This window comes from Corvus cornix, chromosome 3 (assembly GCF_000738735.6).
Source record: "Corvus cornix cornix isolate S_Up_H32 chromosome 3, ASM73873v5, whole genome shotgun sequence".
NCBI lineage: Eukaryota > Metazoa > Chordata > Aves > Passeriformes > Corvidae > Corvus > Corvus cornix.
Window position 1 is genome coordinate 75,206,276 of NC_047056.1, and position 25,571 is coordinate 75,231,846.

Genomic DNA, 25,571 nt, shown 5'->3' on the forward strand with positions numbered 1-25,571 from the left:
GGACCCCAGGGTCCTTGGCCACACTGGGGAACACAAACCAACCAATGGGGAACGAGGCTGACCAGGGGCAGGGAAACCCCATGCCTCCCCCCAGGGCCCCTCTCCCAGGGCTACACGGCAGGGCGGGAGACCCCAACATCTCACCCATTTTATTTTAATAAAAGGAGAATGAAAACAACTGGATAAACATAACAAGAACAGTTTCAAGACAAAACAAGCCACCCTCCTGAGTCTTTAAATGTCCAAACAGATTCTGTGGAACATCTTAGGGCTGACAGAAGGGAGACAGGACTCTCCGGGCATGCTTTGTGGGGAAACTGAGGCAGGAGAGGGTTTAATTTCTTCCCTCCCGCTTTTCATCCCCCCCTCGGCATCGGAGAGGAATTGTAGGGAAATGGAATTGTATAGGGAAGCCATGGGGTGAAAAACGGATTCGGAATAAACTGGGGATAGGGTAAACTTAGGAGGGGGTTCATATTGGGTATAGGGTAAAAGGGGGAAGTAGGCTGTGGGTAGGGAAATTGCTGGGATGGATATTGTTTATAATTTTGTGCATAACGGCTGCCTTTGACTGGAATACCCCCAGGCCCAGTAACATTTGCTGCTTGTAAACCCTTCTTTCCTTGCACTACATCAAATTGTACAACTTCCCCATCTCCTACACTTTGCAGGTAATTTTTAGGGTTATTCCTTTTAATGGCAGTTCTATGGATGAATAGATCTCCCCCTGTATCATCTCGTGTTATAAATCCATAGTTGTTTTTTACATTGTACCATTTCACAGTTCCTGTGACTTTCGTGGCTACAACTCCTCCTATCACATCCTTGCGTGTTCGTCGTGGCTGCTGGTCCCGCGTGGCCGCCGCCTCACCAACTCCGACGTCTCGGCCGGGCCCCCGCGTTGCAGCTGCTCCGCGCCCTCCGAGCGGCGCTGCTCCGGCGTGTCTGGGCTCTGTGCGGCCCCGCGTTGCCATCGCCACTGGCTCCGTGGCCTGTGAGCGGTTCCGCTCCGCAAACTCCACGCTGCTTTGAGTGCGGCCCCGTTCCGGCTCTGTGCTGTGCTGCGCGGCTTCTCGTGTCGCTGTGGAAACCGCCGCTTCTCCCTCCACAGGGCTCTCCGAGCCGTGTGCTCAGAGCGGGCTGCCACGCCGATGCCCGGTTCCTGGCTGCTCGTGGCCCACGGCACCCGCGGCGCCTGCGGCATCGCTCCCTCACTCGTGGCCGCGTGGCCGGGGACCCCGAGACAGGGATGGGGTCCGCGATAAGGCGCGCGCTCCCGAGGGGGCCGGGAGCACCCAGCGCAGGCACCTCCACCGGCACGGCTGCAGTCACGCGCCACAGGGATGGTGGCCGCGCGGCCTCGGCCACGGGATAAGTATGATCCTCTGCTTTAGGGGTAATGGGACCATACAAATGCTCCTCAAGAGCTTCCCTGATTATAAGGTATGCACGGAAAGCTTCTCTTTGATACCTTACTTTATCCCAGATCTCGTCCCAGAAACACCCCTCACAAGATCCAGGAGGTTCGATATCAAAAAGTAAGTCTCGAGAAATATCGGAGAACCTTTTCAAAAACCAGATAAAGAAATGTTCTAGATCTCCCGGTTGCATTACTTTTTTGTTTTGTTGTTCAAGGATTCCTTTTACTTCTAGATACATTTTTTTTGTGTGGCTCAGAGAGCCCCATTTCCCATGATTCTTCCATAGTCCAGAGAGAATATCCAAACCAAGATGAGAAGAGAGAGGTCTAGAGTGGTTATTTTACTCACGAATCTTCCTCAGGGATCGGTATCTTGCCCGCATTCCTCCACCAGTTTGTTACAGCGGGGATTACTGTAACAAGCATATATCAAACCAGGAGTCCCGTGGAAAAGAAGTATATATGGACAGATTCGTGGTAGATGTTTCAGAGATGTTTATTTCTCCAGCCGCATGGCCGGGGCTCTGCTCAGGAACGCTCCAGTCACGGGACCCGAGGGTCCTTGGCCACACGGGAACACAAAACAACCAATGGGGAATGAGGCTGACCAGGGGCAGGGAAACCCCATGTCTGCCCTCCAGGGCCCATCTCCCAGGGCTCCATGGCAGGGGGAGGGACCCCAACAGTCCCTTCCAAACCAAACTCTTCTGTGATTCTATAAAGGTTAGCCTATTTCACATGTACCATCCCCAACAAGAAAGTAGCAATACTTTATCTCTTTTCACTTATTATTATAAATAAACTGGATCCCAATCCACATTTACCACATAGGTAGATATCAAAGATTTGTATAATAATATTTGTGTTTGGAAAATATTTAAACATTACTGTAGAATAAAATTTGCATTATCCAATTTTTCATGCCAGCGTGATTTGTAAGGCAGCCAACGTGCTGATTAGAGAATTTTCCTAATGAATTTCTGTCAGTGTGCTGCCCTAACATGACTTAAGATGTACAGCTTAATGTGTTAAATGTGTTCAGATTGCTTATACTTCCCATTGTAAAACAGGGAATAATATGCTATTAACAGCAAGTGTTTACAACAATCTTTAGATGCACATATTCTAATTAAAGTGAACATCCAACATGTTGGGCAAGGATGAGTCACACTTCACAACAGCTCTACAGGGAAGAGATACGAGTTGTGTATTCTTCTAAAGCAATGGCCAAAAAAATTAAATTACTTTCTTTTGTGTGAAATGTATTTTCTGCTGCTTATTGAATGTCTAAAGGATTAATGAAGTATGAAGCCTGGGATACATACTGCATAGGACAAGGGTAGCAGCTGTAATGGAGGGCTAGAGGGAGCTATTTGAAAACCCAACTTTTTTGTTGCTAAGCACAAAACCTACTCTACATGCATTTTTATCACTCAGGAGAAAGGTAGCAGCATTATGCCACCCTAGTTACCATGCTTTCCATTCAGCCACAGCACCCTCTTGGAAAAGAAACAACTTTACTTTTATATTCATTACATATAACCCTTAGGTATTTTAAAACCAAAATTGCAACTTGAATTATAATAAAACCAGAATTACAACTTGACCTATCTATGGACAGATCATGATTTCATGTTTGAACACAATACATGCTTTCCCAGATACAAAGCATCTTCTCTCACCCCAGCACGGTTTGAAAATAAACACACTCACAGAGATGCCTTTTGTCAAAGAGTGCCAAACCTTATGAACATCACAGGTTTTGATGAACCCTGACAGCAAATGGGTTTTCCAATCCACCTGGCACCACCAACACCATGGTACCATCACATCACTAGCAGGCAGTGACAGACCTAAGAGTTGGAAGAGGCTGCTGGGAACCTCTGGCAGCGCCAGTGCTGCTGCTGCTCCTGCCCCCCTGCCAGGAGGGAATGCTCTGCTGCTCCAATGGTTGAGGTGAAGAAAACAGATCTGCAGTGTGACAGCAGAGCCCTCTCAAAGGGAGTAGTCACTTGTTGTCCCATAAAAGAATGAAGGTGTTTTGAACACAGTATTTATTATAAAGGTATCTAGCTAGATCAACAGCTTCTGATCTTTACTGTTTTCAACAGCTCCAGAAAGTGCAATGTGCACTGACCTGCTCTCTAGCAAGGTGCCTTGCTGTCTCTAGCTATATTTAATTCACACAACTTTCATTGTGATATTTCCCTAGGAGTATCTACAGTAATTTAGTTTGGGTGATACAGCATACATGCAAAAAGCAAATAATGCTATCAGAACAATAGCTTATGTTCTCATTTTGTCCTGCTTTCACCTTTTCCATGCAGCTACGGTGTTCTCAGCATATGATGAACAAAGATAGCAGAAGCTGGTCTTAATGTAGAAAATTGCATGCCAATGATATATGAAGTATGCTAAGACAGATGGGATAATCTCATTTTTAAATGTGGCTGTAGAAACAACCAAGAATGAAGTAATTATTCATATAAAAACTAATTTCAGTAGGCTTCAGAGTCAGATCAAAACCACTGAACAAACCTCTGTGATTTTCTGACCCATCACCATTTCTGTTTCCTACAAATCCTAAAATACTTGCATAACGAGGCTCCACTTGTTACTAGAAAACTGCAAGGAAAGACATTCCCTACTCCAGTTGTCCTTCTTTCTCCTGCCTCTGTAGCTGATGAGAGCTGTGGTGAATCTGTAGTAAATAACCATTGGAAAATGTTGACAAGTTAATTGGGCTCATAACTGCGAAGGCAATGAGACATTTCTGCAACTGTTTAGATCAGCTTTGTCAGACGTAAGTCAGTCACAAAGGCGACACATTTAATTCTACAAAGAACACATGGAGAATAAATCACTTTCAGGCTTGAATTACAGTGCAGGAAGGATAATTACCAGAGCAGAACATGTACTTAGAAACAAAACTCTTTTGTAGAGCACAAACACCTGGAACAGGATTACACTGAAAATTAATGTTGAGTATCCAAAAAAAAAGTGGTATAGGATATTGAATAAAACCATTATACTATTTTTAACTATGCGAATTCTCAGTGGGGATGGAGAAGGGCAGCTTTGAACAGACTTCCAAAACTTACTGCAGTGATGCTAATGGTTCAGTAGGCATCCATTTTTTCCTCAAAGTCAGTGCACAGTTGCGGAGCTGCTTGTATCTTACTTGCTCCACAGTCCCCATATGCCTGGTAGGTGGATTTCATGCATGTGCAGTCTGGAAGGCTTGCTTCAGTTAGAAATGTATGTAAATCAGAGCCACTTATAATGGTTAAAAGTCTATAAAAAGCCTAAGATGAGCTTTGAGATCTGGGTCAACAGAATTGAACTTTTTACATAACTGCCCTGTACCAAATTTTGCCGATTTTGTGTTCAGCTAACTCCAAACTGGCAATTTATTCTTCTTGCTACATATATTATATTTAAAACCTGTACCTGGTTTAAAACCTAGCAATAGTATATACTGTGCTAATTAAAAGGTGTATATGACATTTAAAGTCTATCTAGGTAAAATAAACTCAGTCAGGTGATGTGATGAATTACTGCGTTTTTCAAAATTTTATCTGTTACAAAAGCTTGGTGTCCTTGTTCAGCATGCTACTACATGTTCCCATTAACTGAAGGCACTTTGGAACAAAGGACATACATTTGAAAATAAGTAACACCTTCACTTTGGAGTCACCTAATCTGGATGAGTTTGTTGGAATGCAAAAGATAATGCAAAGATAATGCAAAGATAAAACCATCTAAGTCATTTCTCATTACAACAAATGGCTAAAAAGAGGTAGGAATTACAGTATTATTCAGTCCCAAGCATGGTAAAGTCTTTTGTCCCAGTTGTCAAGAATTGTATTACTGCCCTTGAGCATCAAAGAATTTTAAAAGAAGTATGGGGTTCCTAGGGTTTATTTAGTTTACAATTACTGAACTTTTGCTGCAGATTTGTAATATTTTCTCCATAATCATAAGGCTTAGAAGCTTCCATTTAAAAAAGGATGGAAATAAAACTTTTCATCCAATAACAGGTCTGAAAGATTTAAAACTTCCTGAGTAAAAAAAACCCCATAATATAGTTTTTGTCTTTGAGAAAAAAAGTATCTGGGTTAATGTAAAATTTATGATATCTTAATCAAATTGAGGATTGATTTGGAGGAATGGTTTTCAGTGCATAGTTAGGCATTTTCTTCAGCACTTGTTTCTTATTATTTTCTGAGAAGAGGAAAATGGACAGCAGCTTATATATTTTGCCTATAGATGGAATAATCCAGATATCCAAAAATCACACTGCTGATCCAGAATACTGTGTATTATTGTTGATAATTACAATTTTTCTACTCAAGAAGAGATTGCTTTTTAGAGATGCATGAAATATTCCCATAAACCATCTGTATACCACTTTGGATTGCCACTAAATAAATGTATTATATAAATCTGCAAATCTGTTGTTTGTTAGGGAAAGCCCTCAGTAGGTTACTACAGGAGTTTTTGTTTAAAATAACTGACCTTTATTTATTCTGAATTATTCCAGAGGAAGTTGTGGTTTTCAATGGTTTACGGTTCTTCTTTTGTTCTTAGTTTATATAATCGTAGACATGACTACTGTGATGCTTTAATGTGATCTAAAATAAAGTGATGCAATGCTTCCTTAATTCCTATTTCTTTGAAATACAGAAGAGCTTAGGGGAAAAATAAGGAACCCACTATTGATCAAGTAATTTCCAGTGAGAAACAATCCTGCATAATCCTTAGAAAATTACCACAGTGAGTTACTACCTTAATGTTTCAAGACTGAGCTCTACTTCTAGACTGACTGTTTCTGGTAAACTGTCACCAGTTTATTGCCTCTTCTTTAACCAGTGTTTATGGTATGGAAAACCAGCTGTATTCCCCATGAAGATACTTACAAACTGTGGTCCATTAATAAAACAATTTAATCTCTGTAATACCTATGCAGGGAAATGCACACAGTGTTAGCAACTGTTGAAGAAGGACAGGGAATATCTCTAGAACTACAATTGTCAGGAAAACGACAAGCCTACTCAAATTATCAACTATTCCAATAGAGATGTTCACAGTAGCTCTAGCATGAGTCCTGCCCTGTTCATTCTGTTGAGGAAAAACACCCTGGGGGCTGTCGAAGTCTTTGTTTTTGCACCCTGCAGACTGTTCTGAGACCTGCTCTATCTTTTAAGTACACTGATGTTATCATGTCAAGCTATGACTGAAACATTTTCTATTAAGGCTGGAGCTAACACTATGATACAATAGATCTTTTCCATTTCTAGCTTCTGCATGTGTCCCTGTAGGCTGGAACTTTGCAGCGAGGGCACTAAAATGGCAAACGGGCTTTGAGGAATGTGTAGCTACAGTGCACTGCAAGTCCTGCAAACCAGTCCTTCTTTTAATGTATAATTGTGGAACTCATTGCCATGAGATGTTATGGAGGTCAAAAGCAGAAGTAGATTTAAAACAAAGTAGAAGAACATCCCAAAAATCAGGCTGAAGTAAAAGTTCATGTGTAGTTAATAAACACAGCAGTTGGGATGTAACTCCTAGGAAGAACAAGTGGTTTAGGAAGGTCACAAGTCACTCACTCCTGGAAAGCGGATGTAATCATTTAGTACATGTTTCTTACTTCTTGCTCCTGTAAACATCGACTGATGTTTATTGGTCAAGGTGTCAAACACCCATTCACCAGCATTTCAGCACTTGCAAGGACCAGCAGTGTGGTACAGAGCCATCCAAACAGGCCAAGAAGAAATGGGCATCAGGGCAGCATGAAAGCAAGCACAAGTCTGTATTGCCCATTGATTTTTCCTTCCATCTATCAGGCATTTCTCAGTGCACCACAGGAAAGCATCTGAGAATGCATATATCTGGAAGCACAGTGTTTTCAACCTGTCCAGAATTGTTACAAGCCTAATATTTCAATGGTCCTCTCTGCGAGGAGACTGTAACTCAGATTGAAGCAGAAATAACTGGTTGCATAGATACAGCTACTGAGCTGTGTCAGTCACCACAGAAATGGCAGAAGCTGTTGCTGTCCTTTCTTTCCAAGTTCACTTGCCTGTGGAGCTCAGTTGTGGAATGGCCTTTGTGGGCACTCCTAATCTACTTCTGCACAAAGTCAGCTGGCGTCGTTTAACCTATTGCTTAATGTATTTTGAGCTAATCTTGGCTGACCTTTAGCTGAAGAAAATAAGAAACACTTGTATGAGCCTTTCTGCCAGCTCTGCTCTGATGGCAGTGCCCTCCAGCAGAACAACAGTCATGTCTAAAACGTCCACAGATGCTTTCACAAAAGTTATGTTAAATAACTCCACAGCTCAGTAAGAGCTCAATGCCTGCACAGGCAAGGTGTAGTGGAGAAGAATGTGGATTTTTTTCCTTTTAATCCCTAAATTCGAAATGTAGCTATGACACACATAGAAAGTAGGATGCTTAGACTGGAATTCAGGACTGGGTTTTTTATTTTTCAGTGCTGCACAAGGAATAAAGACAGCAGGCTGTGTTACAGTCTTGTGACCAAATTGGCAGAGCTAGAAATCACAGATGTCATCTTTGTACTGAAAGATCATCTCACCAGGACTTCTGTTGAAAAACTATTCCAGAACCCGATTCTTCTGATTATTAGAAACATTCTCTATTTCAACCCTAAATTTATTCATAGCTCTTCTCCCTCTTTGGTGATTGCCATCTCACTGCCCGTGTATTTACAGACATCAATCATAAAATTAGAAAGGACTTCATGTAGAGCAATCAGGAGAAGTATGCTTCAGTAAACATGATCTGAAATTGAAAAAAGGGTGGCCTTATCAAGTTTTTTTTTGGTTAAAACACAACTTTCCTGTAATTACCTCCTCCCTGCATGAAAAAAAAAAAAAATCAGATCTGGTGTCAGCTGGTCTATTTGAAGACAAAAATGGAAAGGCTATGCTCATCACTAGTAAAAAGTTCATTCTACAAACTTGTTTAGTTTTAGTAACACAGAGTTGCTTTAAAAGGACACAGGGCTTTCACATTAACAATCCTTTCCTCCCCATTAATCAGCATTCATAAGAATAGAACAGTGTGAAAATATTAATTTTTAAATAGGTATTTTACGTATTCTTTGAATATTTTACAACACTTACCCCCTAAAAAAACCCAAAAGCTAGCACCTTCTTTAATTTGCTACAAAATGGGATTTAAAATATCTTGATTTTTAAAATACAAAACTAAAACAGCAAAGAACCTTATAAAAGAATAGTCTGCTTTCTGTGCTATTGCCTCTACAGGTGTCCTACATTATTATTTCATTTGAATACTGAACAGACAAGAACTAATGTGCCAAGAAAAATGTAATAGGAAAAATGTCTGATTTTTAGAAAGCCATTACTCCTTTAAGGAAAATAGATTTTAAAAAAATTTCTTTCCTGAGCCTGTATCTGTTTGTTTGAACTCTAATGCAAAGCCTTCAAGTCAAAGAGTGCATCATATGAGGGGTATCCCCACACATACACACACAAACAGCTCAATGTCATGCAGTCTCTGATAAAAACCTCCTAATTGCTCACTTTTGGCATTTATGCATCTAAAAATTAGAAAACAGATTTAAAAAAGGAACCAAAACCTATGAAGATTTCAATGATGCTTAAGGAGCACCCTGTCCTCTCCTCTTTCCATACTCAGCATGGAGATCCCCAGCCCCCAAAGAAGCAGCTGGCTTTTCAATCTCAAGTCTCAGGTACTGATCCAAAGGCAACTCTACATTGTTGTCTCTGTTGTCTTCCTAGCTAGGATCTAGAGTGCTTTCACCTCATCTAACTTATAACAAAGATATGTTTGAGCTTATTTAAATAAGAATTCCACTTCAAGTAGAGCTGTTCCTTTGGAAGACCTACAGCACTGGGACCAATAGACATATTCAAGCATTATACAAAAAATGGTAAAAGTAATTGTTCATGGGACTCAAAATGAAATTGGTCTTAATATCTGGAATAGGACATGAAAATTTAGGGAAGATACATACAAGATAACTGAAATTAATAAAGGGATTAAAGGGAAAGGCTGTCTTAAGAGATCAGACTAAAAAATTTTCAACTGGGAAAATGCAGTGGTGAGACTTGTCCAAGCTTTATGAAATCATGAAGGTGGCTGAAAGGATGAATATAGAGCCATTTTTCATCAAATTGCAGTTTGGCTCATTCAGTAGAATTAAATTAAAACAGATAAAAAGAACACATTACTTTACAGTGGCTAGTGTATTTGTGGACTTGCTGCCAAAAGAGGTTGGGGAAGCAGATCCCAACAATAGGTTCAGACAGGAATTTGGTAAGTTCATGTACAACAAATCCAAAAAAAGGACAGTGAAAGGACTAGTCAAGGATTTACCTTTGTAAGAGCCACAGAAGCTAGGGGAATACAAAGAAAAGAGTTTCAAGAAGGTAGCCAAGCTTATATGCACTCTGTAAACAGTTTTTCCTACTGCTACTGTTTCTATTTGCTTTTCTGTTTAGAAAAACAGAATTTTGTATTAGCAAAACCTCAAAGACCCCCAAGGGAGGGAGAAGGCTATAGGTAGTGAAAAAAGGACAAAAAATGGACAACAACAAACAACAAATGATACAAAGGGAATAGTTACAGGACTGAAAACACAGAGCTAGGGGAACTGGAGGAGGGCATGAAACAGAGACACTCTGACATCACCCGTCACTTCTTGAAGGTTAACCAAGGAGCAGGTGGATGCTGCCCAGTGATGCTCTGCTTGGAGATGTGGGAGGATGATGAAATGAATGGACACAGGTTCCACTGTCATCAGGATTCCCCCATCCAGCTTCCTTCTTCTGGTGACATGAACAACCAACAGGGCCTGGGAACTGTTGATGAGGAGATCCTGCAACTTGAAAGGGTCTTAGTTAGGGAGTGTATAAATAAAAAGTTCAGAGGGAAAAGCACAGCTGGAACTTCAATGAGCACTTCTGGAGGAGAGATGGCATTTCACGTACACTCAAAGTACCTGATGTGTGCTAGGATCTCTTGCCACCGTCTGAGAAAAAAAAGATCCACAGTCCAACTCAGGGGGGCATCTTCCCCATTCATGTAGGTTCTTAGGACATCTTTTTCCCCTCTGAGGGGTGTGAATTGTAAAGGCCTCCACAGGTGAAAGTCACTCTTGAGTTACTAGTGCTGTTCCAAAAATGGTATGACATATTTAGAACAAAGGGAACTTACAGAGAATTTGAAAACTTAGCTAATTCCAGGTACAATCAAAATAGAGTAGTAACTATTTTAAAGAGAGAACTAAAAATTATGTGCAACATATCAGTAAAATTCTAATGTTTTCATTAAACTAACTGAATAGAAAATTTTGTTTTAAAGTACTATTTCATTCATTCTTTGCTGAAGTTACTTACCAGTTCAGAGAAGGGGATTCCAACACAGGTATTTCCCAATGGTAAGTGGTATACTTAAAGTAATGCTCTCTTTCAATGATAAATGAGTTTTTCACCATTATTTGTATTTAACTGGAGGATCTGTGAAGCATTTTTCATTGCTTAGCAGTTCAGAAACTTCTTTTATTATAGAGGTAACTTCACAAAATTAAGTTCTTGGGGCATTGCTTTCAGTTCTGAATAAAAAGAAATGAAAATGTTGCTAATAAATATCATCTATGTTGTCCATCTTCACTTCAAGCATCTTCTAAAAGTTAAATTTGCTGATGAATGAATGGCAACAATTCTAACATGATGCACAGAATTAGATTACCAAATTTGTGGTATCACAAAATAAAGGTGCTTGTGACAGAAGTCCTATTTTTTTACTCTTTTCTTAGAGCATAGTTGAACAAAACACTGGACACGTTCAGACACTACACTGTAGATAGTTTCCTGCACTAAGACATTGGAAAGTCATTCCAGCCAGTTTCACTAGACTGTAACATAAGGATCCCCAAGGATTTGCTGAAAACAAAGACTGCTAATTTTAATTCCTATGTTATCAGCAAAAATAACTGTTTTGAAACAGAGATACCAACATGTATCATAGAGATCCTACTGAAAATTGTATCAAGTAACTGAAGTGGATATAAATCTAGGCTGAACATGACACAATAGCAAATTTCCAAAAATAGTCATAGATGGGACTGGAATGGGGGAAAGAGTACACTTCTTTTATTACACCCTATGCATGGAAGCATGGGAAACACTGAACTGGGAAGAGGGGAGGGCAGAGAGTGGGGAAAGAAGTCTATAGTTTCTCTCTAGGAAATCTAGGAAAATAGTTTTTGCCCCAGTTCCTGGATTACAGAACAAAATGAAACAAATGTCATATTAAAAAGAGTTTATCAGTTTCAGTAATACTGGACATAGCCTCCCTGCCAAGATCAGAATTACCAGGAAGTGTCCAGCACATTAACTACAAGGAGAGGTTGGCTGGTTCTATTATGGGAGTGTCCAAATGAAGAGAAGTGTTGTAAGACTCATTCCTTTCTTAAAACTGGGACATGGGATGAAGATACATGTCCTCAGAATTGAGCTTTAAGAACAAAATATCACATTGGAGACTATTCCGTGCCATGTCCTCCACTTCCACAAGCTGCCAAAATTATTATAATTGCTGAAGGATTTAAGTTACAGCCCAGACACTACAGAGTCTTGTAGACTGGAAATTGAACACTGAATTTTCCCAAAACTTTTTTTTCATGCTGATGTGGATGGTGCACAGATGCAATAGAGCTTTGGTTTATCTTGCTTCAAAGGCAAACAGTAGCAACTGAAGCAGCAAATGGCCTTTGAGAGGCAGGTGAATTTGTGAGGTTTGTTGACCATCTTTTCATCTCTGCTATAAGAAATAAAAGAGGATTTACTTCAATAGAAGTCAGAGGGCCAAAAGAGGACAACAGACACTGAATGAGTGCCAATACCTGAAATTGTATACTAAACCATCTCATATTTGCTTGGCAAAGAGAAAAAATTTGCTGACATGCTTTCTCTCTTCCTCTCATAAGGAAAACAGGATAGAAAACAAAGTAATGAAGCTGTGATGAAATGATTAGTTGATATTTGTTCCACTGCAAACACAGCTCCAGAGCATTTCATTTTTCTAGAGAAAAGGTGTGAAATGCTACATTTCAAACTCAGCTCAAATTCACCAGCCTTCTGCACCAATTCTCAGGTCAATGTCATAAATTTCCATTTCAAAATAGCAGCCTGTTTTTCCACTGTAATCCTTACCCAGTCTTTCTTCCCTCGCTCCAGTTACTGTGGTAAGCAGAACAAAATACTTGTGTAACTTCAAGCACATGAATAATCCACCAAGGTCAGACCTTGGTACTGTCCCTTCGTTGTTACACTATACCGTGTTTTTTCATGTCTTCAAATTCATTCTATTACAAAGAAAAAAGCAGGCAAAAAGGATGATAAGGGTTTTTTTATGTTGCATATAGCAGAAACTACATTTTGAAGTCTCTTTTCTCCAGGGCACAGAGTTCAGAGGCAGCCTTGAAACTCAAGACTCTATTGGGATTGTACACAACTCACTTCTTAATAAAGTAAATGCAAATATAAATTCTCTTAACATCTGACTTTTGTTCTGTTCATCTGCATGTTTCTTGCTACTCTTAGAAAAAACCCCAAACCTAACTGCATTATTTTATCATCCATGTTCAATGCTTTGAAGAAGCAGACTTCATTTTGGGGAATCTTCCCTGTTACCCCTGCCCCAACATTACTTTTTGGACTGTTCTGTAAGAAAAAAAAAAAATCTGTGAGGCTGAACGGGAGTAAATATTCAAGAGCAGTAATGTCCTGATTTCCCATCACACAATACTAATGGTTTCACAAAACGGTCTGGTCATTTGCTCCAAGTTTTTACATACAATATCGAAAAGCATAATCAGAAAGAGTCTAAATAATGCCAAAACGCTCATGTAGGTTTCTTTCAATTGAGGACTGTTTCAAGAATTCTGACAGTTGTGCATGAAGTGAATTAACATAAACATGATGTTACTTTCATTGTAATAATAGTAACAATTTAATGTAATCAGTGCAGTGATGGAGTAATGAGTAATTGCTTTAGGAAAATGACCAAGGAGTCTGGAAAAGGCTAACAAACACTGTAGTCAATGAAGATTGCCTGCCTTAAGTATACATCAGGAATTAATGAGATCTGTCTCCACTATTAGAATAGTAGACAGAGATACTCCACCTCCAGGGCCTTTTTGCACTGAGGCATTAGTTAGACCAATTTTACCTCACCAGACAGCTCTGTTTGGAGCAGTAAAGCACAACAGCCATCAGCAAGTTGTTGTCTAACCCCCTCCCTGGTAAATGAAACAGAAAAGGCCAGTGCTTCATTCAGCACTGCTGTTCCATGCCACATCACAGGGAGATGCACAGACATTACTGCTACTGCAAGAGAGGGGGGAGTTATGGGGGAAAAACTTAAAAAAAAAAAAAAGGAAAAAGAAAAGCATAGTTCACGGCTGCTAATTAAGTTCAATCTTCTTGTGGAACCTACTTCTGGGGTGAGGTAATTCAGAGGATCCTCATTTGTACAACAGAATTTTCTCCTAACTCCTTCCCATGCAAGACCTGTTTATTCCTGCTTCTTTGGGTCTGAATGACTAAGCTTTTCCACAGTCTTTTTTCAATAAAACCCTTTTGCTTCCGCCCAAGGAACAGTTAGAATAACTAGCCCTTTGTATTTTAAGTTATTCATTAAAGTTAAATGGCTTTATCTTCAAGCTTGTCCTAGGGCAACTATTATAAGGTTAACCTTTTTATAGCAGTGAATCCAGATACATTTCTCAATTTTCTCTGAATTTGGCCAGACACAAATATGTATGACTATGACTTGCTATGGTTTACAGTTGTAGCCTCAATACCTATTTTGATTTCCCAAAGCAGCACTGAACATTAAGGGGAAAAAGGTCACAAGCCATGAAAGGCAGTTTCAGAAAGACATGAGAGAATCTCATCATTTCTTTTCTTTTCTTTTTTGTAAGATAGAGATCCTCAATACACTGTCCAGCTATCAACTAGATTACTGTACTTAATTTGGTGGTAACAAAAAACCACCAAAACCACACGGACCAAACCCCAGACCCAGTAAGTTCCCTACAGAGCAATCTTGCTTAGCAGAGTCTTTACCTCAGCCACATATTTCCAACAGATCACCATCCCCAAATCTCTCTCAAATCTGGAGTGCTCATTGGCAACCTCACCTAGAAAGCAGATTCTTTTCTTCTTTGGTTTCACTTTTCCAATTAAGCTCTTCAGAAAGCTCCTATCCAAAACAAAGAAGATGTGAAGCTCATATGTAAAACCAAAGGACATTTACACAAATCCACTGAGTACAATTAGGCAAATTAAGACTTAAGCAATTTCTTGTATCCATTGCTAAATGTAGTTCTTTGCTTTGGCAGTAAGAACCAAACATTGTTAGATTTAATTACTCAAACCACTACAGGATCATTTTAAAACATGTTGTTGTCTCTTCCACAAGATGGAGTGCAGTGATAATATCTGAGGATTTTCAAATTGGATCAATATATCATGTCTCCCCTATGCTAAAAAAACCCTTTAAATACGTTATCCAACCACAGCAAGACAAATCAGAAGCCCCTTGTGGGGATGGTTAGTTGTGCCTTTTTTAGATGGGAGGAGTTCAGAGTGCATCCCAAAAAACAAAGTCCACAGGTTCTTTTAGGTCTTTTCTTTTGCATTCAAAATGAGCAGCAGAACTTAACAGTGACGAGAACTGAACTTAACTCTGACAGGAAATTGCAACCAAAAAATAGTGCTCACACCCACTAGTAAAAGAAAACTTAAAAATAAAGAAATAATTTTACCCAGTCAAGAAGTTTTTAAAGCAGACAGAAAGAATTTATTTTTCTCTGTATCCACCTTGCAGTTCCCAGCCACAGCCTAGTGGGTGCAGGCCTGTCGAACTCAATCAAGATTGAGTTGAACTTCTCAAAAATCAAAGCAGTGTCAGTGCTTTGATTGGATATAGCTGCTAGCATTCTGTTGGCATGCCATCAGCTGTCGGCTTAAGAGGTCCATTTGGGAGAACGAGAAGCTTCCTTATTCTCTTCTTTAATGGTCTCAGTTCACTTTGTGCAGTTGTGATCTGATGTAGAGAGAGACTTGTTAGCTGGCAATCAGGTAAATGCACTTTGAATAGGAGTAGGGATCATGAAAGACCCTTCCTTCAGACACCAAGCTTTGTAAGAGAAAGTAGTTTTTTTTCAGTTTACATCCTTTTATAGCCATTTAATATGATATAGTGAGTCTTGGCAATACTACATACTTATATATTAAAACAATTACTTAAAACTACATTAGCTACCCTGAACCATGTAGATTTTGGCCTGAAATTATGATCTATAGCCTTGCACTTCTCAGCATCAGTAGTCACCCTATCCCAGTTTGGAAGCGATATAGCTGCCAATGCCACACACTATGCAACCTTAGCATTGCAACTATATCCGGTTTGGAAGATCCTCCTTATAAAGTTAGCTGTATAGGCAGTGAGGCGACATAAAGGTTTGTCTTAGTCCTTAAAAATCACCTGGCGGAACGCTATATAATAAAGTAACTCTTAGAGATATATTAATTTTCCCTTTATGTACAGTACACAAGGACTGCAGTACCAAGAGCATACCATATTTATGTCTCTGCCTAGCAGGAGGCTTGGCGCTCCTTTGCATTTGTTAGTCCTGCTCTTCAGCATCTTTTACCTGGATTTTTAAGCAGACGCCTCCAACTCTACAGAAACAGCCTGCTCGGCGCTGGGTGGTGAGAAATGGCACAGGGGGGCCGTCGCGGATCTGCTGAGCCCAGCCTGCGCCGCCCGCGGGAGCGGGGCACGGGGGTGGCGCGGCCGCTCCGCCAGGAAGCGCCCACGGCCACCGGGGGCGGCGGGAGCCGCTCGGCCGGAGCGTGCGCGCGCCCCCGGGAGGCGGAGCCGCGGCGCGGGTGGGGCTCTGCGGTGGCGGCGGCGGGCGGGACGGGTGGCGCGCGGAGTGCTGCCGGCGGGCGGACAGGCGGGGACGGACGGAGGGAAGGAAGGAGGGAGGCAGGCGCTGGCTCGCCTGCCGGCTCCTCGGTCCGCCGGTTCCGCGGCTCTGGCCGGGAAGCGGAGCCGCCGCCAAAGCAAATGGGGAGGCGGCGCTGAGCGGGCTGCCCTCTGCGGGAGTCGGCAGCCGAGGGCAGCGGCGCGGCGGGCGAGCAATGCCCCTCACTTCTTTGCTTGCGCTGCCCTTCCTCCTCCTCCTCCCGCTCCCGGCTCTGAAGCTTTTGTTTTCCCCGGCCGCTGCGATGGCAGGAAACTTCCCGGAGGGATGGGCTCAGGCCGGGCTTGTGCTGCGCCGGGCTCCGCAGGGCTCCGGCCACGCCGTGAGGTGAGGCGAGCCGAGCGGCGGGGTCGCGCCGCGGGCGCGGCAGTTCCGCGGGACCGGCTCCGCTCTGCCCGGCCGAGCGGGTGGCGGGAGCGGGGAGAGAGTCGCGCTGGGGACCGCGGGGAGCGCCCACGGCTGTGCCGCTTTCCCCCGGCCGCGGTCCCACCACCAGGAAGGCGTTCCAGCCCCGGGGATCCGTCCCCGTGAGCCAGGACTTCTCGGGGGTCGGCGCCCCGAGGAGTCTGCGTGGGCAGTGGCAGCCGGGCTCCCCTTCTCCCGGAGGGGCTGCCGGAGCCGTCGGCGAGCAGCGGGGGCGGAGCGGGGGCGGGAGCGCTGTTGGAGCCGGGTGGGCGCGCCCGGCCGCGTCCCGGGGCCCGTGGAGCCGCCTGTGGGGGGCTTCCTCCTCCTGCGGCGGGGCCGGGAGCGGGGGCGGCGGGCGGGGGCCGAGCTTCCGGCCGGGGTTCCATCCCGAGAGGTGGCCTGGCTCCCACCGCCTCCCCGGGACGGGCGCTCCGGGACGCTGCTCAGAGGCACGGGGGAGCTGTCTGCTTGCTGTCACCTGCTCATCAGGCTGCTGCTTGTGCTCAACTCTTGAACCTGCTGGTGTCGGTATGGTGTGTGCGTGTCGCTCCTGGAAAAAAGAAATAGAAACGTCTCGCTTAGTTTTGATTGTTTTTCATCTACTTAAAAGAGTATGTAATTTTTATTTGGTTGTTCCACATAGTTTTCGTCACTTGCTTTGTAAAAGTCAAGTAATACAACACAGCTTAATATATTTTTAAGTGTATATATAACAAAGCATACGATAAAGTTTTTCTTGTAAATCAACAAAAACACTTTTCTAAGAAAACAGTTCATTTACTGATGAGCTGTACTTGAAAGATACAGGTAACATAGGAATTTTCAGTGGTCAGGGCTAGGCACGGCTGGAAAGTTAGATCCGTGCCCAAGAGGGTTGTTAAACAAAATTGTTTGTCCTTACTGAAATGGATAATGAATGTTTAAGCAGTGGGAAATGGGTTTTGCATAATGCATTTTTTGTGGGATATATTGCACATTCTAACATTAGAGCAAAGGTGTCAGAGGCATCAGATTATGAAAAGGGCACTTTTAAATAGACCATTTCTAGATAACTGAAAACGTAAAGAAATGTCAGGGAGATTTGTTTCAAGACTGGTAACAAAGTATAGCTGCGTATTGTCAGTTGTCAAATGTGGTTTTTTGTTGGTTTTGCAGTTATCTATTGTGAAAATGTATTTGCCAACATTGCTGTAGCTCCAGCATAACAAAATAGACTCACTAGTAATTATGTTCTTAGTCTACAGAAGTAAATTTGGTAATGACTAGTAATTAAAAGAAGAATAATTTTTAAATAACTTTGCTTTGAAGTATTTACTGCCAGTTCATCAGCACTCAAAAGTACAGTCTCTTAGCTGTTCTACATTATTTTTTTATTAGCGAGTAGCCTTACTGTAAGAATGTGTTCTAAATGTATAAAACTTTTTTTTTTTTTAAGTGAGAAAATAAGTGAGACTCTGAAAATTAGTAGTTCATATGCAACATCTGCCTACTCAGAGGAAACAGGAACAAGGCAAGATGAACTCTACGAGTTTCTAATTTTCTTCTTGTGTGCTACAATGCGTAGGTGACTTTTGTCAGGTGCTGCTGATCAGGCATTGCTTGTGTGCTTCATCATTGCATTTGCCACTTTTAAAATATTTCTCTAGGAATAACAGCAGATAAAGCTTAGAGAGGCTGTGATCACTTCCCTGTGGTTAGTTAAATGCACCCAAGACCATTTTCTGGTTCTGAAGCCAAGTGCTGTGGGTTAGCCCTTGTCAATGCTGCTTAACTCTCTTGCCTTCCAGAACAGGAAATTTTCATGGGAGACCTGTAGCTGGCCTGTGTTAGAAGGATTCTGTGCTGGTGTGTGGCAGCTCAGCAGTCTGTGTGACAGTGAATTCCATTTCCAGGGAATGATTCCTGGCATTGCTTGGCTTACTAGTGTGGACACAGTTTATCCGTAATGTAGTCTATCTGCAGGTAGCCTCCCTTAACTCTGTACTCAATCATAGTGTTCTAATTTTCTTGCATTGAGGATCTCTGGCACTATTAAATGCTGCTTTTCATAGTCAGCTGCTTAGAAGTACCACGGCTGCTTTCTTCCTTTTTTCTCTGCTTGTGCATGTATGTGAAGAGGGAGTAGGTGAAGGCTTGATGGTTCTCCCACTTGCCCATAGGGGAGAGGTAAAGAGGATCAGGAAAAGGCTTATGTGACTTGTTCTGGTTGCCTGGGAATGTGCTCCCAGGGCAATGCATGTCCATAAGCAGTCCTCATGGCTAGATGTGACAGTCCATGGCCTGCAGTCACATGGAATTTCCATAATTATTTTGTTACAGGTAGCAAGTTGGGTTTGGGGTTTTTTTTTAATGCTCTAAAGGATGTCAGACTTAGTTGTTAAAAATGAAGGAAGTGAGGCAAGAGGAAGTGTAACTATTATCTAAGGAATCCTACTTGTAGTATCCAGAAGTAGAGCTTCAGGTTGAAAATTGTCGGGTTGTGCTGCCTCTCAGAGACATATAAAATACTTTAATAGAATGGTGTACTTTTTATCTCTGTAATTTGCTGGCAACCTTTTTTTTCTAACCCACCTAGTAGCACAGTTTGAACTTGAGTAGGAAAATTGTTTAACTATCTTATTTCCAGCTGAGGATAATACTTAGATACTTAGGCAAACCTGAAGTATGTGGTGGGACTTAATGTGACTTTAGAGCATAGGGTTAATGCTCTAAAGTACTTTCCCAAACAGGCAACTTGGCTCAGTGAAATTCCTGTTGATTTCATTTGAATGAAACCTCATAAAATATAATACTTAATATTGAGCTATTGCTATGTGTAGTTTAGGAGAAAGGTGAGCTATCCTTTTTTTATTTTCCTCTGCCTGTGAAAAAGGAGTGGTTCGGTAAGGTGTATTTACACTTAAATGCATGTTGGAGGTATCTGAGGAGTCCCACTGGTTTAAATGGCACTTTGAGAAATCTCTTGCATAACTGTAACCTAATTTACGTCGATCTAGATGTTTATTATACACAAGCTGTGTTTAAAAGAATATTATCAAGACCACATAAGCACAGAAGTGTTTGGAAATTTAAAGCTTTTAAGTAGTGATGATGTAGCCTTTGGGAACTGTGCTTTATACTATCTAGGACCCAATTTTTTTCAGAACGCTTTGCATCTCAAATCAGGCAACGAAAATTAGTGACTGGTTATGACTTTTGCATCTCTTCCTGGATTTTCTCCTACTTGGAGTTACTAAAACAAGGCTTGAACTGTGTTGATTAGATATGACATGGTGTCATACAATAATTGTGGAGAAAGCAAGGTTTTGAACACTTGTTCATGTTGATGAGCAATGCACCTTCTGAAAGAATCCAGAGATGGATTCTCTGTGGATAGGTAGTATTTAGTCACGTAGTTAAAGCCAATGTCACAGGGTTTAATTGAAGTCACAGGGTTTAACTGCTACTTCTCAAGTCTTCAGAGCTTGACTTTCAAACCTTAGATTTTTAACATAGTTTGTGGGTGTGTAATTTTCCCAGTGCTTTTTTTTTTTTTTTTACTCCTAAAAGAAATAGAAGCAAAAGGTATATTTTCTCCCAGGGTATCTTTGATCATTCTGATGTCATTAGTAGAATGAGAACCTGTAAATGCCAACTCAGGCTGTAACTGTCTAAAATGTAGCGGTAGGTCATGATCCATAGGTGGATTGACAATGAAGGGAGATATAACAGATGTATAAAATATGCTGAAATAACCCACATTGCCTCCTAATTTTTATGTAATATAATATAACTGACTTGAAGAGGATGGTGAAGCTTTGAAGCACAGTTTCTGTTCTGTTGGCCACAATGAGATGCTCTTTGGTGACTTCACTGTTGTTTCCCTGCAGTATTCTACTTACCTGTTTCTTTCTGGGCTGTCTTGTTGCCCAGCTGCTTTCTACATTTTTCTGCCACATACTTTTCTTTTTTGATTTATTACATAATTTGTAGTTGCTAGTCACTTCATTTATCCTAATCTAGTGTGCAGCCCTATAGTTGCATGGGTCAGGTCAGCTGGCCAAGGAGATCAGGCCTAGAAAGCAAAAGGGAAACTGGCTTTCAGATCCAGTGCTTGGGTTTTAGAGGCTGTAGTGAGGAAGTAATTGCTGTTATAACCTGAGTGAACTGAGGCTGGGGCACAGAACAACAGAATAATTGAGATTGGAAGAGACCTCAGGAGGTCACACAGGCCACCACTCTGCTCAGTGCTGAGTCTGGTTGAAAGTTAGATGAGACTGCTCAGCGTCATGTGCACTTGAGTTTTGAATATCACGAAGGATGGAGATTCCAAAGCCTCTTTGAGTAACCTGTTCCAGTGTTTGACCACTGTCACTTTGAAGTTTTTTTCATAAAGCCTAATTGAAGTTACCATACTGTATCTTTGTGTTCATTGTCCTTGTCCTTTGCTGTGAACCTCCAAGAAGAATGAGGTTCTTGAGCTCTTAAAAGCAACAGATATTTTTCTGATGCTTAATAATACACTTTCTGCTAGGAATATGGCTAACTTTTGCTAAGCACATAAAAAACAGTTCTGTTCCAGCCATGGTTACGCACTTTATTCAATAACAGGCTGATCAAATCAGTTGAATTACTTTTTTGTTTATGGTGGCAAAATAAAAGTCTTCTGCTAGCCTTGCTTTTTGAAACAGATTAGATGTTTGAAATTTCTCCTTTCTCACACATGATCATGCATTGTATTTTCAATCAAATGACTGCCTCATTGTGTGTAGTGAATAGATGATGGTGGTTTAGGAGATAAATATAAGTCTTCAAGCTTGGCTTCTGAAAGCCAGCTATGTCATCCTGTGATTTTTTTTTTTTTTTCCACCTTATTAGGTGTGTGGACCCCCCACATGGCAAATTTAAACCCGCTGACTACCGGCTACTTTTGAGGGCTCTGTTAGAAATGATCTGCAGAGTACTACACTGACAGTGAGGTTGTCTCAACTAGCCTTTCAGGCACAGTCAGTGGAGAGAAAAATAAGCGTGTTCAGAAGGTAGTTTATTCTACCTATGGCTGTGTTATTTGCTCAGTGTCTCTCTGCTTTGTATCGTTAGTCTCAATGGGTCTTTTAGCCATTCTATCCAGCTTTCAGGACAGCTACATTTAGGCAAGGTTAATCCTTAGTGAGCACTTTTCCAGTCCTTTATTTTCTTGTCATTGCTCCATATATGATCACGTGTCTTAATTGCAGCCTATTCTGAATGCTTAATAATTAACTTCAATGCGTGTTTCTTTTGTGGTGATGTTCATCTCTGTATCTCAGTTCTTCAGGAAAATTAAATGATCTTCATTACCCTGCTGTATTGTGCAAGTTATCTCCCCTTTTAAAAAGGCAAAAAAGTGATGGGGCGGGGGCAGAAAAAAGCGATAAGAAAAATTTCACAAACAAGAGGTGTTCAGTTTTGATTGCTTTGGGCACAAGAGGAAAACTGTGCAGCAAAGCAGAAGAAAAAGCTTGTGTTTTTAATGCAGATTGTAAAATAACCCTGTCTTTCTAAAGCTGTCTTAGAACTTCAAAACCTGATACTTAGAAGTGGTTATTGCTACAAGTTTTCCACATCAGTAGTGTAATTCATAAAATTATCCTTTTCAAAGGATTGTACAAGGTTCATTGTGTGTAATGATAGAAAGAGACTGATATCTTGTGAAGAATAGAGATGACTTTCTTTTTGCCAAAGACTTTAAATGTAATTTGAAAACACATTATATATGTTGATTAAGTTCTTATTTTCAGTAGATAGTACTCCAACAAGCCTTTTATTACTTGATCATTTTGATTTTAACTCTTCTGTCAGTTGTCACTTCTGAATTTTTTCTAGACCGTTTTCTTGAGTCTTACAAGAGACTTGTGGATGTGTTTAAAAGCATTGAACATATAATGCACATGATATTTTGATATTACTGTGTGTGTATATGCTTTTGCATATATAAACTCTGAAGTGCAGATAATGATTATAAATTGTATTCATATCCAAATTTCCAGTGCTTTGTCCTATTGCCAAAATGGCTTTAAGAACCAAAGTAAATCTCCAAACAAAAATCCAAACTTCCCACGTCTAGCCAAAGACGCGTTATGAAACGTTGAAGAAATATGTGTGCTGTATCTGTGCTTCCATTCTCTCAACAGTGCACACATGACCACTAGTACCTCAGACCTTCATATGCTTGCATTGAGTACTCTGGAAAAATTATGTGGCCTGGAAAGGAACTACCTCGTTATTTTTGAAGCAGAATCAACTGACTTGCAGTGAGGCCTCCCACCACATGCTTTATTTCTGGTTTGAAGGGTTCATGAGTTGGTAGAGCTGAGAAAAGCTAATTCCATCCTTTACATGACTGAATTCATTCAGCATGTCTGCTCAAGCTCCAAGTGTGTCACTTATGATAAGGAGGTGACATTTAAAAGAAATTTGGCAGTATTTAATAATGACTCATAAAGGCATGTTGAGAGTATTTCTAACAGGGAGAAGTTGTACTATGCACTACTGATACTGGGACATCTGCATCTGCCGTTAGAAATTTCCATTGTGTTTATTACGGGGATGGGGTTGAGTGCATTTGCTGACTGAAGTTAGGAGTGTTTTCCCTCCCCATTCCCTTCATTTTGATAAGAAGGCAATTTCCAACTGCATTCATCTTTTCTGGAAATATCAAATCAAAGCATGAAATGCCAGGTAATAGCACTTACGCTGTTAAACTCCTAGATCCAAATGAACCTGGATTAAATGTGTGTTTTCAAAGCCACCACAAATGATAGACTTGAAAAAGCATCTTCATGGTACACTGACAATACAGTGATATACTTCAGGCTATTATCAGCAAGGCCAAAAATGTAATAGCCCTGGAATATTCCCTCTGTTTTTTTCACTGTTTGCAAAGTCTGTCTCTGTTCTTGGATATGCAGCTATTTGAATAAATAATCAGATGCTTTGTTTCTTGATGCTGGTATAAATGAGTGTGAATTAGGCATTGGGTCAGAGACTGACCAGTCGCTTTGGTGATCTTCCAAGATTCCACACTTCTGAAAAGATGGGAAAGATGGGTTATGTTGATTCTGTTATGATGTTTCATGGGATCCTGGCAAGCTCCAGAGCACACTTAGGATCCCAGCATCTTAACTCCAGGAAGAGGGGCCCTGGTGAATCACTTCTTGGGGGGGGCTGGTGTCAGCTGTTGACAAGACAGTTTCTGTAGTTTGCTGAAACTACAGAATTGTGGAATGTACCTATTAAGCATAATGTAACTCTTACATAGAAGCATGAGTCAGATTTTCAGGCAGACATATGCAGACCATTGCAGATAGCTAGGGGTGTTCATATACAGTACTGTTACGAAACAAGAGAAATAAAATAGATACATGAAATTATTTAGGTGAATTCACTTTCCAGAAATGCATGTTCTGTCTGACTGCTGAGTAAGCTTATGTGGTTACCTCAAAGCTGTGTTGAAATTAGGTGAGATCAGTCTCAGCCCTAGTAGGAGGAAAATGAGAAGGGGGGTGGTGTGTCTAAAACCAGATGCTGGTAAGGAAACATACTTCCCTAAAGTCTGAGGTTGGGATTTCATGTTGATAAGCACTTACCAAAGTTGCCAGACATTGCAAAAGGCCTACCCCGTTCACTGCTCAGCCTGCTCAAATCTCTCTGCAGTTGCTGTCAGCAGGTCAGGCAGTGTGGACTTGTGTGCCACCACTGTGCAGCAGAGTCACGCAAAGTTATGCCGAACTGAAATAGTTCATTGCATGCCAGAGTTATTTTTTCTGTAGACTGAAGACTGGCTTGCTGTTGATGAGTCTTTGAGATACAGGCAGTGGTGGTTTTATTCTACTTAAGCAGATATGTAGAATATCCTTTGCAAGGTTGAAGTTGCTGAATTCATGCAAAACGGTGTATGCTTAAGATGCATTCTGTGATTTTAAGTTGTATTCATTCATCCTGGTCATAAAAGGTCTGATGTTACCCAGTTTCATTGGGAAATTGCTAGTCACCCTCCAGTTCTTCACCTGGATTTCATGAATATTTGAACCTGTGATTTTTACACTCTTAATGTTTAAACGTTACTGTTGTGGACTGGATTTTTAGTTTAGTTTGTATAGATGATCTTTATAGTTTTAGATGTAAAAAGTTGAACATTTTTTAAGACAAATAGCTCTACTTTGTAATGTGATCAACTTTTATCAGGGTTTTTTTGGCTGTCATTAATGGCATTGCATCCTAGGTCTTGCAAATTACTTCTCTTAGAAAAATCTTCAGAGAATTGATTGACCATGTGCAGTTCTGAAGGCCTCTTCAGCTGGCCATGGTGGAACAAAGATGAAGTGTTTTTATTTCTGAAACTCTTGGTGGAAGATATTCTCAGTATGGGAACCAGTTTTTCAAAGTAGAGCAGTGAGAATTTGTGTGTGTTTTAAGGACATTATTGCCGTTCCAGATTCATTTATACGCTCAGTAATCACGATGACTGTATGCCATTTAAAATATAAATGGTTTTTAGCCTATTTCCGGTGTACGGGAGGATATGGTTTGAGAATTTAGCTTTCTGCAGCCAGATGGATTATAGTGTTGCTAAGGAAACCGACTATAAATGAAGTGGCAACTGGGTGTCCCTAGAATATCATACTGCTTGAAGCTGGTATTTTAAACTCACTT

The 25,571-nt window shown here is 41.1% G+C and overlaps 1 protein-coding gene and 1 long non-coding RNA gene across 7 annotated transcripts in view; one reads left to right on the plus strand and one right to left on the minus strand.

Annotated features, from left to right (window-relative positions):
* Positions 1 to 2,920: 2,920 nt before the first annotated feature.
* Positions 2,921 to 15,434, minus strand: LOC104692067. Of its 4 annotated transcripts, none has more exons than XR_752312.3 (6): positions 15,267 to 15,434; positions 14,640 to 14,701; positions 12,649 to 12,800; positions 10,831 to 11,045; positions 10,434 to 10,603; positions 2,921 to 10,310 (listed from the first exon to the last, which is right to left on the minus strand). It is a non-coding gene; the product is annotated as an uncharacterized LOC104692067 (long non-coding RNA). The 4 variants fall into 4 exon arrangements; XR_752310.3 differs by having other exon boundaries at positions 2,921 to 10,316; XR_752311.3 differs by lacking the exon at positions 10,434 to 10,603 and having other exon boundaries at positions 2,921 to 10,316.
* Positions 15,435 to 16,459: 1,025 nt separating this feature from the next.
* Positions 16,460 to 25,571, plus strand: part of GPR63 (G protein-coupled receptor 63) — a 29,111-nt gene continuing 19,999 nt past the window's right edge. For 2 of the 3 annotated variants that reach the window (XM_039569290.1, XM_039569288.1), the window contains exon 1: positions 16,460 to 16,820. The gene's annotated coding sequence lies outside the window, so the exon portion shown is untranslated. Of the gene's footprint in view, positions 16,821 to 17,293; positions 17,510 to 25,571 lie in introns of those variants that run through there. The other variant, XM_010403829.4, reaches the window with a different exon arrangement.